The sequence below is a fragment of the Trachemys scripta genome, chromosome 2 (genome assembly GCF_013100865.1).
Source record: "Trachemys scripta elegans isolate TJP31775 chromosome 2, CAS_Tse_1.0, whole genome shotgun sequence".
Lineage (NCBI taxonomy): Eukaryota > Metazoa > Chordata > Testudines > Emydidae > Trachemys > Trachemys scripta.
The window spans coordinates 229890160-229905162 of record NC_048299.1 but is presented as its reverse complement, the minus strand read 5'-3'; positions in this window follow the sequence as shown (position 1 = coordinate 229905162).

Genomic DNA, 15003 nt, shown 5'->3' with positions numbered 1-15003 from the left:
TTCAGCAGACTGGGCATCACAAATAGTGTCACTCAGTGCAGCTAAGCATGAGAAGATGTTGGCTGGATTATACTTAAAAATAATTAGGCCCGAAGCCTTTTGTGGAGACAAGAAAAAGGATTTTCTTGGCTCCATCTCCATCTTTTCATTACCAACAGTAGCCCATATTTTTATAGAGGGATAATATTGAAGATATTTTCATTCTTGCACCTGCACTGGACTAATCACTTTTAGGGAATCACATCACAATTGAGTGGACCATGGCTACATTTTTAAATAGACACCTATTCTAATGATGTATGTATTCGGTGTGTTGATGGAACTGTAAAGCTAGACCTTAAAATATATTCCGTTCTTTGTATACTACAATGATGAGCTGTTTCGAGTTCTAGTTTTTTGAGAAATTTTATGAAAGCTAATTAACTTTTTAAATGGATTTGTTTCAATAAAGTTATCAACTGTTCGAATGAACTTAAGAACACTTTGTCTCCTAAGACCATTTGTAAAGTTTATAGATTCCAACGAAGTTTAAATAAAAGTGATCTAGAAATCAGTTATTTTCCCCTAATGGAAAAGTGTCAACAACTGACAATGCAACCTATGCCCCATCTACTATTTTTTAAAAGTGTACAGGAAGATCTAGCACAAGCATCAGTATTCAAATAATATTAGATTATGGAAGTTTTTGGTAGAAGCATTGAACTGTTGCGTTTTAGCTGTCTACACAATGGCTAAAAGTGTTTTAAGCTTTGTACATACTAAGTTGGATTATGTACATTATTGTTGAATCAAATTGGTGTTTTTCCTGTATGAGGACTGTTTCCTGAATATAAACAAAACCTCTTTCTTCTCCTCCACAATGCTTAAAATCTGTATAAAATATAAAAGTCGGATTTGGAATTCTGATTCAGGCACACTGAAGTATGAATGAGGAGATATCCAAGAAAATTCTTTAAATCGGGTGGGAAGGTAAATAAGCTTTCATCTAGAGTCCTGAATACCGGTCTGTATTATTGATAGCTTTTTTCCTTCTAAAATATTAAATTCCATTTTCAACTATGAACATAAAGTAGTATATTAAACAACATGGGTATCTTTTCAGAAGTTCATGTAATTGATGCATCTGGTTAGTCCCTTACCACTAACTCCCAAAAACAGTCTTAGTACTAAGTCCATATTTGTGGGGCCATGAGTCCACTAATATGGCCCATAAGATTTTAATCAGAATTGTTATATGTAAAACTTTTCTTTAAAACACGCTTACTAACTATGAATTACTTTAGTGGCAAGAGGATTGGGCCCTTTAAGTAGAACCACCTGCACTGAGTTAGAGGAATTGTGCAGTGCAGGTTGCTGTGTTTCTCTCATATGAAAGGGCAATGCTGCTCATTTTCACTTATAACAACTTATTCTCCCTCTTTCACAAATAGTTTACACACACAAACATAGTTCATATGTATTTTTTAAACTGCTTAACTTGAATTGGCACAAAAAACAGTGTTTTCTTGATAATTATGTTGACATATTCATACTGGGTTTATTATATCAAGAGAATAATTACAATATCTTTACTAGTTTTATCTTACTTAATGCACTATATGAACATCTATGGAGACAACATAAGGAAAGCAGGCAACCATTTAGGTAGTTTTATACCTAATTTGGATTCAGATGCTTTATAAATAGTGTTTTTTTCTCAGTTAATACTTATCTTAAGGAAATAATTAGCATGTAATAATATAGCCTTGTAGAGATTTTCCATATTAGCTGGAGAAGTTTTAACATGCTTTTCTATATTCTGATAAAAAATTGATATGGTAACACTGACTGACATCTGTCTAAAAATCATAGAGGATACATATGCCTGAGATCAAATTTATAAAGCATTAATCAAAAATTAATCAAGTAGAGATGCTAACAATGTTCTACTGATAAATAACATAAATAATGACATCTTAATGTAAGGGCTTGGGGAAAAGCCTCATTATTTAATCACTTATTTTTGCTATTAAAAGTGTATAACGTTAGATTCTCAATAAAAAAACAATACATTAAACTTGATTATTAATTATTCACATGCACCTTTGCATGTAATAAAAAGTTCCTTGGTTAAAGAAACACTACATATGAGTTTAGTAATATATGCGTTAAAGAAACAAAACAAAACTGCATTTGGGCTAAAAGAAGCTTCAAAGGATTTCTTTCTCCTTAAATATTACAAGTCTACTTTTTGGGGGATTTCCAAGCCCCATTACTATTATTTATTTTTAAACAGAACCAAAAAGATGATCAGTACAGATTAATTACAACACATCATAAATATATGTCATCTTCAATGATGACCATAAACAGGATAAGCAACAATGCACAATTTTGTTTTTGTTTTTCCTGTCATAATGAAAACAGACACAGATAATATTGGTAAAATTTATTTTTAATTATTACAGAAACAGCTACACTAATCTCATTTTATAAATGTTTAGGTTGCACACAGTGTCCTAATAAATGTGATATACCTTCTTAAAAGATACTTTGTGCCTCATCATCTGCTCATTTACTGTATTATTGAAGCAAACATAATTTTCAGAGTTAATTTTAAAAGTTTAGGGTTTTCAAAAATCAGACTTCACATTACATGTATTTTCAAGTACAGTTCTATCCAGCTATCTTTGTAAGATATGACTGAGTTAACTACAAGGGTACCTTTCCCAGTTCATATTATCTTATCACAGGAAAAGTTACAGTAGAAATATTATTGTACAATTAAGAACTTAAGGCACAAACATTTTCTTCTAAGATGTAAAACACATTCACTAATAAATCAAGTGAGAAAATTTACAGCTTTATTAGTCATTACTAATTAATGTGAACAGAATAATACTTAGCATACATAGATACATACACATAGACAGTAGCTGAAGGTCATCATACTTTTTAAATAGACCAAACAGTATTTGATAGATTTCTGTTTCCACTTGCATTTGTACTAAACATATTTAGACCCAGGGAAAATAGCCCTCAATCTCTTTAACAACAAACACACAGCACCAGACATAAATACTAGGAATTCCCATACCACACCTGCCTTTTTGCTGCCTGAATATGCAGTTATTTCTGTCCTCACTGCATATATTTTTCCTTTGGTATCTAAATTGTTCTCTGTAGAATCTTAGTGGGGGGGAAAAGGCTCTTCTGTGAGCGTCCTATTACGATAAATGTGTGTGTGTGTGAAGATGTATTGGGAAGGCTAGACTGGTCATCTTTCAGCATGTCTCTTCTACCTGGGGTTCAGAACCTTAGTTTCCACTCAGTGATCTTTAAAGGAAAAAGAGCAAGAAGCAAAGGTCGCACAAAATGCACCTTCTATATTCAAATAGTCAAAATCTGGAGTAAAGCCTTTTGCCAAGAATTGATTATTTTCCCAGAGGTTAGCTAGTTACATAATTTAAATTGTTCTACCTATAAGAATATCCGAAAGAAGTGTATCATTAAATCCAGATGATGGTTTATCCAGATTTAAAAAGCATTCTTTATTTTTTTTACTTTTATATTTTATAACCTATCCATATTCTGCTCAGCGTTTACTTTTTGTTCTTCATACTCCCAAACTTCTTTCTTCCCCTCTTGAAAATATCTTATCTATGATTTTTGATATGTGATCTACATTAGTTTTTCCTCTCTAACATGTTACATATCACTGAAAGATGTAACCTATATATTTCTTCTCTTTTCTTGCTAAATAGGGTCAAAATAAAGGCTTATACTTCAAAACTAAGAGCATAGCATCATTTCTGCGATGCCTATAGATGTACATGTAAATTATAGTCTGAGCAGCACAAGCTGGAATTCTTTTAATGGAAATTGTACTATTGAAGAGTTATCACGTTGCTTCACTATCACAGTGAAGAACACATAAGTGCACTTGTGTTTCTATATCTCTCTCTCCCCCAATATTTGGATATCTTAGCATTAGGTAATATAGCCTAGTAAGTTAAAAAAGAAGGACCAGTCCGATACATATAGAATTTTATAACATTGCTATGGAATACAAAAGGGAGAACATTACTTTCCCCAAACATTTCCTCATCCTGATTATAAGAAAACAGATTAGATGTTACACTAATTTTTTTATATGTGATCTTTCTTTGAGTGTTTTCAAAGTTAACTATATTTAGGACCTATTTTCATCTCCATAAAGCAGTAGGTTTTGCCTCTTTGTAAAATATTCCCCCATAGAGCATCTTAGTTTAATTCACTTTTAGCTAAAGAAACACCCAGGTTCAATCTGGAGACCTCCTTCCAACATAATTTAGCTAGACCTTTTCTTAGTAAAGGTTTTCTGGTTTTCATTTTCACTTCATATTCTCAAATAAAAGATCCTTTGTTGTCTACCATTTGATTGGACTTAATGAAAAACACTCCATTTTAACTTAACAGTATTTCCCTTTGAATTTATTATATTTAAGGACACTGTCAAAAATCAAGCATTTAATCTCAGGTTTTTATACTTAAAATTATATTACTATCATATGGCTCAATGAGGTGATGTAAAAAGTATATTGAAGAGATTTCAAAAAGAAAAGAAAAGTGAAAAACTAGCCTCATTTTAATATGAAACTAAATACTATAGCTAATGTGAAGATTGGGTATGGTAGTTGACTTTAAAGACTAACATGTGACAGGGTGCCAACAGCTGAATTGTGCAGTATTGACTAAATGAGGTTCACTGATTTGTATTGAGGCTAATATCTTCTTTAAACAATTCCGTGTAAATTGTGCGTATAAAGTCATTGGAAGCTATTTCTCAGGACAGCCTCGCTGGCTAGCTACCTGCTGGAGTGAGGAAGATAATCAATAGAAAGAAATAGAGCTGAGCATGAGACTAGGAAGCTTCAGAGCAGTTAGTGCTGATAAAAGTAGATGATGTCAATATTTGGGAATAACACAACTCTAGGATAACAGACAAAAGAGAAGTGCATATGTTGTAGAGTGTTCAAACAGGGGCAGAATTAATGCATAAGTGGCAGATGTTGCCCCAGGCTGCAAAAGACATTATTTATTCCAGGTATTGTTAAATTCCTACTGAAACACCAGTGCATAGTATAGTATATTAAAAATTACATCTCTAGCACTGAGAGCCTGAATGCTTCTTTTCATGAATAGACTTTCTAAGGTATAAAGGAGCTGATATATTTTATTGATACAAAGTATTTACCAGCTATATCCTTGAACTAATAAAAAAGAAGAAGATACTCCATCAGAAAATATTTCAGAATTGATACTCTGTCTTCAGTTTTCTTTAATTAAGCTAATATTTATAACAATAACCGAGACAAAATGGCAAATAATTTGGGAGAAATCAATTCTTAACTCAAAGTTGTAAACATCCTTGAGTTCCAATGCCATCCCATCCTTCCCTTTTTGCACGTAAAGATTATGAAAATAAAAAAAATCCCTGATACTCATTCAGAATTATATTATAGTGAATGCTTTTAGCTGTAGTATCCTTATTGGTAGTGAAGTAATGGTATATTTTTGCTAATTTAATAGTGGAAATCAGTTTTCCTATTGCTGTCAGGTGATGAATTTTTGTTCTTCAGTGCTGATCTTTCTGTTGATGTATTATGACATAGTCTGTCAACATGAACAGATATGTGAAAGGGAGATTGGGTGACTGAGACATATAACCTGAATATGGCTCCTCTTGAATTTTAAGCATATTGTGGTTGGATACCTCAAGTAAGAATGTACTTTTTTAAAGCATGCTATTATTTTGATGTAATTTAAGAAAAAGCAAAACAGGTGGACTATGACAAGGTTCTAAAAGCAGAATGAATGAGCTAACTCTAAAACATATGCATGAGAGCTTATAAAGCTTTCCCATCCAAGTTAATAGCCCTTTAAAACCAGCATTTGCAAAGTGCAAAAGTTTTTTGTGTAAAGAGAAAACCAATTCAGGCTTATCTGATTATTAAATATAGGTATTGTTTTCAAAAAATTAAACAATTCCACAACCTTTGCATGATTTTGTTGTCACAGATGTTTTTATTGTTTGGTATTAGATATCTGGATTACATCAAGTAGGTGATTACTATGTCGGCTAAAAAGGTCAAGTTCCATACTTTTTATTTCAAACCACCATAAAGAAACCTTTTTATAATGACACACGTGTTCATACTGTATATCTACACAGACTCACTTTAAATTGTGTTTTCCTATCTGACATAGGGCTCAAGAAAAATAATTCAATATTTTGATCATTAATATTTTTCCAATATTAATATGTAAAGTAAATATACACACATTCAAAATGACCAACTTTCTATGGTAAACCTAATATTAAAATACAGGATTAAATCACCAAACAATGCAACTAATTGTGCTTAAAACATTATTTGAATTATGTGTTATAAAACCTTTATAAAGTTTGCCAGATAAATATCAGTTTTTCAGGTTACTGTTCTTTTCATCTTAAATTACAGGAAAATATAAGATCCTCATTTATTACTCAACTCTAAAGGATGCCTTCATTTCAAATAAAGCATTCATTTCGATTTGGGGACACAGAAAAAAAATCTTTTAAGATCTATACTTCAACTAATTTGTTAATCTTGTGCCACTTTTAGCATTTGTCACACATATAGACCAGGAAATTGGCTCCATCTCATTCTAGCTCTGTGTTGAATTAAAAACCTTTACTGCAAAGAAGAGCATGATGTGGGGAAAGAATAAATTTAGTTCTTTCTTTAGTAATGCACATATATTTCCATACATTTCACATCCTAAGGGAGCCTATGAACGCATTCAATAAATACAAAACTATAATATATAATTCGAGGAAAAGAGATATTTTTATATTCTAAAGTCCATATATGACCTTAGTTTTAAAAGATTAAAAATAAACGTCACAATGGTTTTTATGCTTTTATCAAAAATAGGATATATCGAAATGTTAGGAAAAAAACAGAACACTGCATTTTAGGACTTCCAATTTTTCTAAACTAGATGGTTTAAACAATATAAATTAAACACTGTCACTTGAAAATTAAGAAAACTATAGTTGTGTCTTGTCCAACTAGTCCTATCTTAAATATCCTAAAAACAAAACCATATAGATAAGTATTTATGTGGAAGGATTGCCTATCTTCACCTTTATATATTAAGGTCAACGAAAAGAGCACTTTATGGATAAAGGGCAATAATGAAGAGGTAGCCTTTAAACATGATTAGTTGGTATATATTAAAGATCTGTTAAAATGAAATATATACTGCAGGTGAAGGAAATTACTGACTACTACTAGGATGATAGACTTGCTGTATGTTTATTTCACTATACCTTTAAAATATTTGTGAATTTGACTGCATTGTGAGAAGACAGTGCAATGTGGTAGATTTATGAGGGTCTGACGGAAACAGGGCTAGGATAGATTATGGCATACTTGTTTAGAAAAACTGTGAACTGAAGGTTCCTGATTTACACTGACATATATCTAGATGAAACTATAGTTTGCAAATTGCCTAGAGGAGCCATCTTTTATTAAGTGTTTGATAGGTACAGAAATGTACATATCTATTCTAAAATGTAGTAGGAATACTGATGTTATATTTGCAAATGTGATCTTAATATTTTTAGATTTTCTTAAATCTTTATAGTCACCTCATCCAATCTTATTCGTAATGCTTGTGTCCAGTGAACAAACCCCATGGTTAAAGAAGCTTGTTGCATTATTTTGAGTTCTTGGGATAGCAGTATGCTGAAATATTATCTGTAGTACAGCATCATGAGCAATCTAACCATGATTCAGGCTCTTTTCACCATTTTCAACCGCCTGACATCTTACATCGTACATTATTCTACATTGTTACAGTTTAGGACAATGAAAGGAGGACTTATAGTTATCAGATTTTATGGTTACTCATCTAAACACTTTCAATCTGGATACTGTATGGTGGTGTTATTAAATATTTTGTAAAAATTAGGCATGCAGTAAGAGATGAGGCATGCAGTAATACCACGTGCTCACAGGTTTCCTGCAAGGCATGATGCTGAAAACCTGCAAACCTTTGTAACCAAGAAAAGGCCAACTCCTGCTCATCTTGCTCATGTGAGTAGCCCAACTAACTTCAGTTGGATTACTTGTCTAAGAGGGGCAGAGCCTGCTGTGCTTTGTCACTTTTGGAACATTAACTTTCTTTTTCTGTAACAATTGCTTATTTAGCATTGTTATTATCCTAGCTAACTGCACAGTATGAACCATTGTCAATAAAATTCTACTTTCGTAATTCACATTTTATAAGTAATTATGATTGGTATTTATTGATTTCTCAGGGACAAAATTACCAAGAATAGATGACACCATGTATTTTAGTTTCAGTACTTTCAACACATTATTTTCAAGTCAGGTGTATGCAGTACGCAAATATTAAGTGATGCTTTACATGGAGATCTATCTGTCAGGCGGACAGAGTTTTGTCCAGGGAGCAAGTTTTGTCCAAGTAATTATCATATATATATATATATATATAATGGAAAACATCTTTTCTGAATATTCTGAAAATACTGTGGCAATGTGAGTTAAATGTATGCCTTTTGCAAGATCTCATCCATTCCTTTAATACCAACTGCCATTTAGTGATATTTGTTACTTCAAAGCAATGGCAAAGGCGAAGTCAATTAATGGTGAGCTGACAACTGTGTTACATCATCATCATTGTGTGCCCACAGTATTTATAATTTTATAAAGGGCCTTCCATGCTTCCTTATTTATAACTTATGAAGATCTTCTATTTCTACACTAGTGGTTAGAAACAGATACCAAACCACGTCATGGCAAGTAACAAGCATAGTTCTTTCTTACATTGTAAATTCTACAATGCAAGGCAGGGAACAGTTTCTTCCTGGATGTTTGGACAATGCCTAGCACACTATGGTATGTACTGGAATACAAATACATAATTAGCACTTGTCAGTTATAAGCAGCACTTATTAGCTGAACAATTAACCTCAGTCATTCACCTTTTCCTAGTTAAATCATATAGTCTTTGAGAATAGCTGCCATCTGCACTTGCATAAAAATATGCTTAACCATGTACACGGTTCTTATGCCAGTTTTGATTTGGAATAAAGTTACTGATTTCAAAAGTGTTATCTCTGTACATGAGAGAATAATCAGGAGACTTCATCTCACCTACTCAGATATAAATTAGGAGTAACTCCACTGAAGTAAATGTAAAATTGGTGAAAGTGAGAGAAGAATCAAGTCTTTTGTCTCTGCACTTTAGAAGTGAAAATGTCATACTGTATGTAAGTAAAGAAACAACACATGAAAGTAATTGTGTTGCTTACCAATACGTATGTAGACTATTAGACTACTGATATAAAAAATTTGCACCTACACACTACACTAGTCAGGAAAATGAAGGAACATAAGGAGAATTAATGCCCAAATAAGAGATGTTTGTATCTCTTTTGGATATGCCTCTAAGCATTCACTTAAGACAATATAGTGGTGTTATCTGTCACCTCCTCGTAACTACCAGAGGCAGGTGGTGTTACTTTTTTTCTTTTTCTAAGATCTGGTAAGAGTCTTCTATTCATTTCTGATGGCAATTGGGGACCAATGAGAGTGTTTATACATGTTATTTGTTAGATCAGATATGCTGACAATAGGTTAATATAGTTGTTTTTTCCATTAGCCTGCATATAAAACCTTTTTTAACTGAGGAAAAATATGGATGACCTGAACTGTGATTTGACTCCAGAGAAATACGAAGATGGCACCTGTATGAGGCATTATTTTTAGAAAGAGGGGGTGGGACACTCTTTCTCCCTTGACTACCTAAATGACACATCAATATCATTTCTTTTACTTTTGCTGTGACTTTTGTGACTTGTTCCTTGGTGTGTGACTGCAATGAGCATTTTTTGTTGACAGACATGAATAAGGAGCGGACAGCGGTCAAAAGAAAAGTGTCCATGCCCAAATAGGCAGGAGTATGCAAGATAACTTAGCAAAAAAATGTGGATACAGTTGATACACCTGATTTTCCCCAGTTTTGTGTAGTCATTTAGACCTGTGCAAAGTGGGTGTAAATCACAATGTGTCTTTTATGGGTAGTTGGGTGTGGGAAACAAAAAAGGGAGAAAAGAATTTGAAGTACTTAGGAAGTTTTCATACTTTGGAAGGTTTCCTATATATTCAGTCTAGGATTAATAGCTATTATGATTATAAATCATAGGATGCATAGGCACAGGTTGGCCAATAAAGTTATCTATGGAATATAAGTACTCTTGTTTCACAACAGTTTAACATCATTGCTTAACACCCTTCACCTTTTTCAGTTAAGGATTTTATTAGGAACACTTAAAGAATGAACACTTCACTGCATTTTCTGTTCTTCTGAATAATGAACAGAGAAAAGACCCTGGTTTGATTCTGATCACATAAGATTTTAACTTCATTAACCCTTGATTTTCTCTAAATGTAAATTAGATTAAATCAGACTCCCATGATTTCTTTCTATACAAACTGTAAATTATCTCTGGGATTTTAACATTTTTCATTTTGCTTTTTAAAGATAAAATAATGTAATATTTTTGTGCAATGGCACTACATTTCAAGTCATACAGGCCCCAATTCATCCAGGTACTTAAATATGTACACAAGTAGTTTGAGACAACATACATGCTTCAAGTTAGATATATGCTTAAGAACCTTGCTGAATCAGGACCATAGAAGACATGGGAATATCTCTAGGGCTCATTTTCTGGTGGGGATCATTGATGTGTTCCTCAGGTTATAAAGGTAGGGTGGACTGTATTTCAAAAATGATGGGTGAACTATTGAACAGCATTGATATCACCCTGAAGGATACTTTTGCTTGTTCCCTTAGTCAGATTACAGTATACTACAGTGGTTTTCGTAGTAATGGGAAAAAATGTGAAGCAAACTGGGGGAAAGTAGTACCAAGATGAAGTAAAAGAAAACCTTATTTCAGACTGAAGATTATGTAAAGGGTTATTTTAATAAATACTGGATTTTAAAATAAAATGTATGTCATGGTATTAGTTGTACTAGAATTGGCTTTCCTTTTATGGGGCATGGCTAGGAAAATAATTAATACGTAAGCTTGTATAGCATGGTAGTGAATAGACAGAAACTATACAACCTTGTTAACCTGTGTGTTTAGGCTGATTGATGCATTTTACTCATAATTAAAGAAGATGGTGGTGGTGTGGTGATGAGATATAAGTGCTTCCATTGTGTTTTCTCAATAATATTCCTATTGCTTGTTGGTCTACGGAGCTAGAGATTAGTTTTGATCATGTAACTCAGATCTTCAATGCATCAGTGCAGTATAGCACATTACCACCAGGTTAGTAGAACACCCCATGAAAATGCATTTTAAATGGTGACTTGAGAAATGCATCCTCGTCTATAAATATTAATCTGTAATCTTGGCCATTGTTAATTAAAATCTATGGCTGTGTAACATAAAATATTATTAATTATTCTGTTTAAGTGTTCTATTCTGATTTTTAATTTTTATTTATTTACTTATTTGTACTTATGCATACATTTTCTTTTTTCTAGGTATCTTCTTTCCTAGGTATCCAGGATTGGCTTATTAATTGTGAATTATTCAGTAGAAGATCCTTCTAAAATATCCAGTAATTTATCTACTGGAATATAGCAGGTTGTGTACTTGAAGGCCTCTTTTGCCTCTTTAATCCCATGAAGAAACATTGCAACTCTTACTGCCAACTAAATGCTTTGCACAGTACTCAACAAAACAGAAGCACCTCTAGCATTAGACAGAAACCAGTTGGCTGTCTACAACTGGGAGATACCTTTCTTAACAGAAGTTACTCATGATTCTGCTCTTGGCTACTGGCATTTCTATTGTCCCAAAACATCTACTTCCACATCTTCTGCCGTGAAGCTTTGAATAAACCATACTCTTCATCTTCACATGACTTACGTGTCTAAATGGCATAACCTACCAGTGCAGAAGGTCATATAATGCTACCTATTAAACCATCAAACACTTCACATGCTTTGAAAAGAAAACAGACATGGGTTTTGGAAAAAGATCTTATACTGCATCATCATTCTGGTATCCTACCAAAGGAAGGCAGAGAACAGCATGTTCTTTCCATTGGGCACAATAAATGACTGCTTAAAGGGATCGACAAAGACTTCATGACCACTTTCTGATCCACTTTAAAATTATTATAAGCTGGCGGGGAAGTTTATCTACTAATCATCTAGAATTTGAGAGTCTCTTTTCCTATTTAAAGAAAACTATCAGGGTACTGTATGGGAAACTAATCGTCACAGTTTTTATGGGACTTTAAGCACAGTTCAGAATTTTTCAATACTCTTTTTGGTACTAACTCAAGAAAGTGGTTGAGTATGTGCTTAATTGTACACATGTGCTTAACTTTAAGTCCTTTCCTGAATAGGGATGTTTTTCTGAATGTGGGCCTTGAATATGCAGCAACAGTTAGCACCTGTTCCCAGAAATGTGTTGTCATCAGCAATAATGTTGGTACATGAATAAAGACCTCTTGTGTAGCAAGATGTACAGATCTTGATGTTAATGGGGGGAAATAGTGATTATTTTCCATTAACAATGGAAGCAGTGGGGATTCAAGATCATCTAGTAGAAATGAACAGCAGCAGTATGGAAAGGAATTTATTTTCAAAGTTTCAAGAGGGACAAGCAAATAGGATCAACACAAAATAAAATCTACAAGAAACTGCTTGATATTTTTCTTTTAAAAAATGGAAACAAAACAATATTAGTGTTTGATATTGGAGAAAATCCTACTTTTGGGGGGTGGGAGTAGGATGTTGTATGGCATAATGGTTAGGAAAGCACTGAGGCAAAAAAACAACAACATGGGGATCTATTCCCAACTGCCACTAACTCTGCAAACTTGTGCATGTCATTTAATCTTTCTTTGTTAGTTGCCCTATCTGTAAAGAGATAATAATACCCACTTCTGTCAAGTATTCTGAGATTTTTAGATAAATAGGACTATGTAAGTGCAAAGAATTTTTAAAGTATTGTTTTCCTAATACAATGATAAAAGTGGTTCATAGTGTACTTAAAAAGATTGCCCATTAGGCTTAATGCTCCTGAGATAAGAGACAGCTTGGGCTATACACCATGCAAGTATCAGTTTCTTAATTTAAAGGTGTGTGTTTGTGTGGGTGGGCAGCTTTAACTTGGCTGCTACTTTTAATGTTTAATGCCCCAATTCTGCCATCAAATGTGAAATATGCATATTGATGAAAAATGATGGAAGTGAGATGCTGTGAGCTGAAATGTTTATTTCAGGATCTGCAGTATTCTGCCATCTTCTCAAAATATGCTTAGGTTTAGCTCTGCATCTGTTCAACATTTCAGCTGTTAGAACTTCACAAAAGGCCCTTTTATGCCTTCAAACTCAAGCTGGTTGCATGCTAGCATCTGAAGATCTCTTAACTTAAGACAATTTCAGGAGCCTTATCATACCATCTAATGCAAAGAAGCAAACATATCAAAGAGTTGTAGTGAAAGGGTGTGGCCCAGTTCTATCACCACAATCATGAGAAGATTACCTGGGAAAGATAAGTTTGGTGCTGTTTTATATTTCTGAATGAGTCCACACTGGTGGGGAACTTCCCTTTCAAAGAGTATCTGAGGCCAGAATAGCTATGGAGAGTCTCTAGTAGAGTCGTTCCAGTAGAGCCTCATGGCAAGAGCATGGGGATGTGTAGTGGGATCCCTTGGAACAGACAGCTGGTGCAGAGATATAGGGCCTAAGTATGGATGGCTCTGGTCTGGTGCTCATCCCTTGGAATCTGTAGCACATCACATACATGTCGGTCCTGTGGCCTGTTCTACGTGGGGCTTGGGCAGTGGAGAACCCTGACCCTAATGGAATGATTTGGGAGGAACTCTGAGTAAAATCACCTAGAGTTTTCTTAACCATCCCTCTTTCCAGTAGATTATACTGAGGAAAGGGGATAATGCAGCCCATAGGCAGGTGAAAGAGAAGGGCGGAATCATTCCCTTAAAGCACAAATAGGCAGATGATCTTTGTTGGGAAGAAAAGGGTGCAGTGAATTCCCAACATTTCCAAACACAGTAAAAAGGAAGAGTTGTATCCTGGTTGGGAGAAGCAGTCATAGTTAGGTAGGTACAAAAAGCAGCAGCCAGCTAGATACCATGACATGAGCATATAGGATAATGGTAGCAGTTTGGCCCAGATGTGGGGATAATGTGCTTATAATGAGTATAATGAGATAGAGACAATCCAGATGTAGCTAATTCTGCTGTAGTGTATATAGATGCTGCAAGAGCCATAGTGGCCATTAGGAGCCAGAAGGAAACCCTAAGATTCCCTTTTGGGCAGGAGCACATAGGCTGCATAAGTTGGCAACATCGGCGGCACATCGCCTTTGTTAGACTGGCTAATACTGAAAATTGGCACGTGCACATTACAGAGTTTGCAAGCAGCAGCACATCATACAGTGGGCTCCAATGCTGTCATACTTTACTCTTTCCCATAGCTAGGATGCGGACATAAAACAACCATCGGTTGCTTTAGGTTATGTCAACTTTGGGACCGCTCCTGCAGGTGTTACTGGAGAGATGATGCTCTACAGGCCCCTGTCATGTGCACTCCCTTTTCTTCCCACCTACTTTTGGCTTGACTATACCCATCTCTCCAACCATGCACAGCGTTAGTTCAGTACCTTTTGCTATCCTCATAACCTCAGGTCTGTTCCTGTAGGACAGGGAAGACGGGGTACCCAGTATTTTCTGCACTTTATTACCATTTTCATCTTAACTAGCAGGCTTTTCTACTGCTGGGTGCTGTGCAGCCAGTGGATGATCAGCCACCTGGAGCGTAAATTAATTGTGATCTTAGGTGAAGTAATTTACTCTCTGCAGTTTTCTCAGATGTGTAACCAAATAGAGAGCTGGCTGGCCACACATCAGCTATTG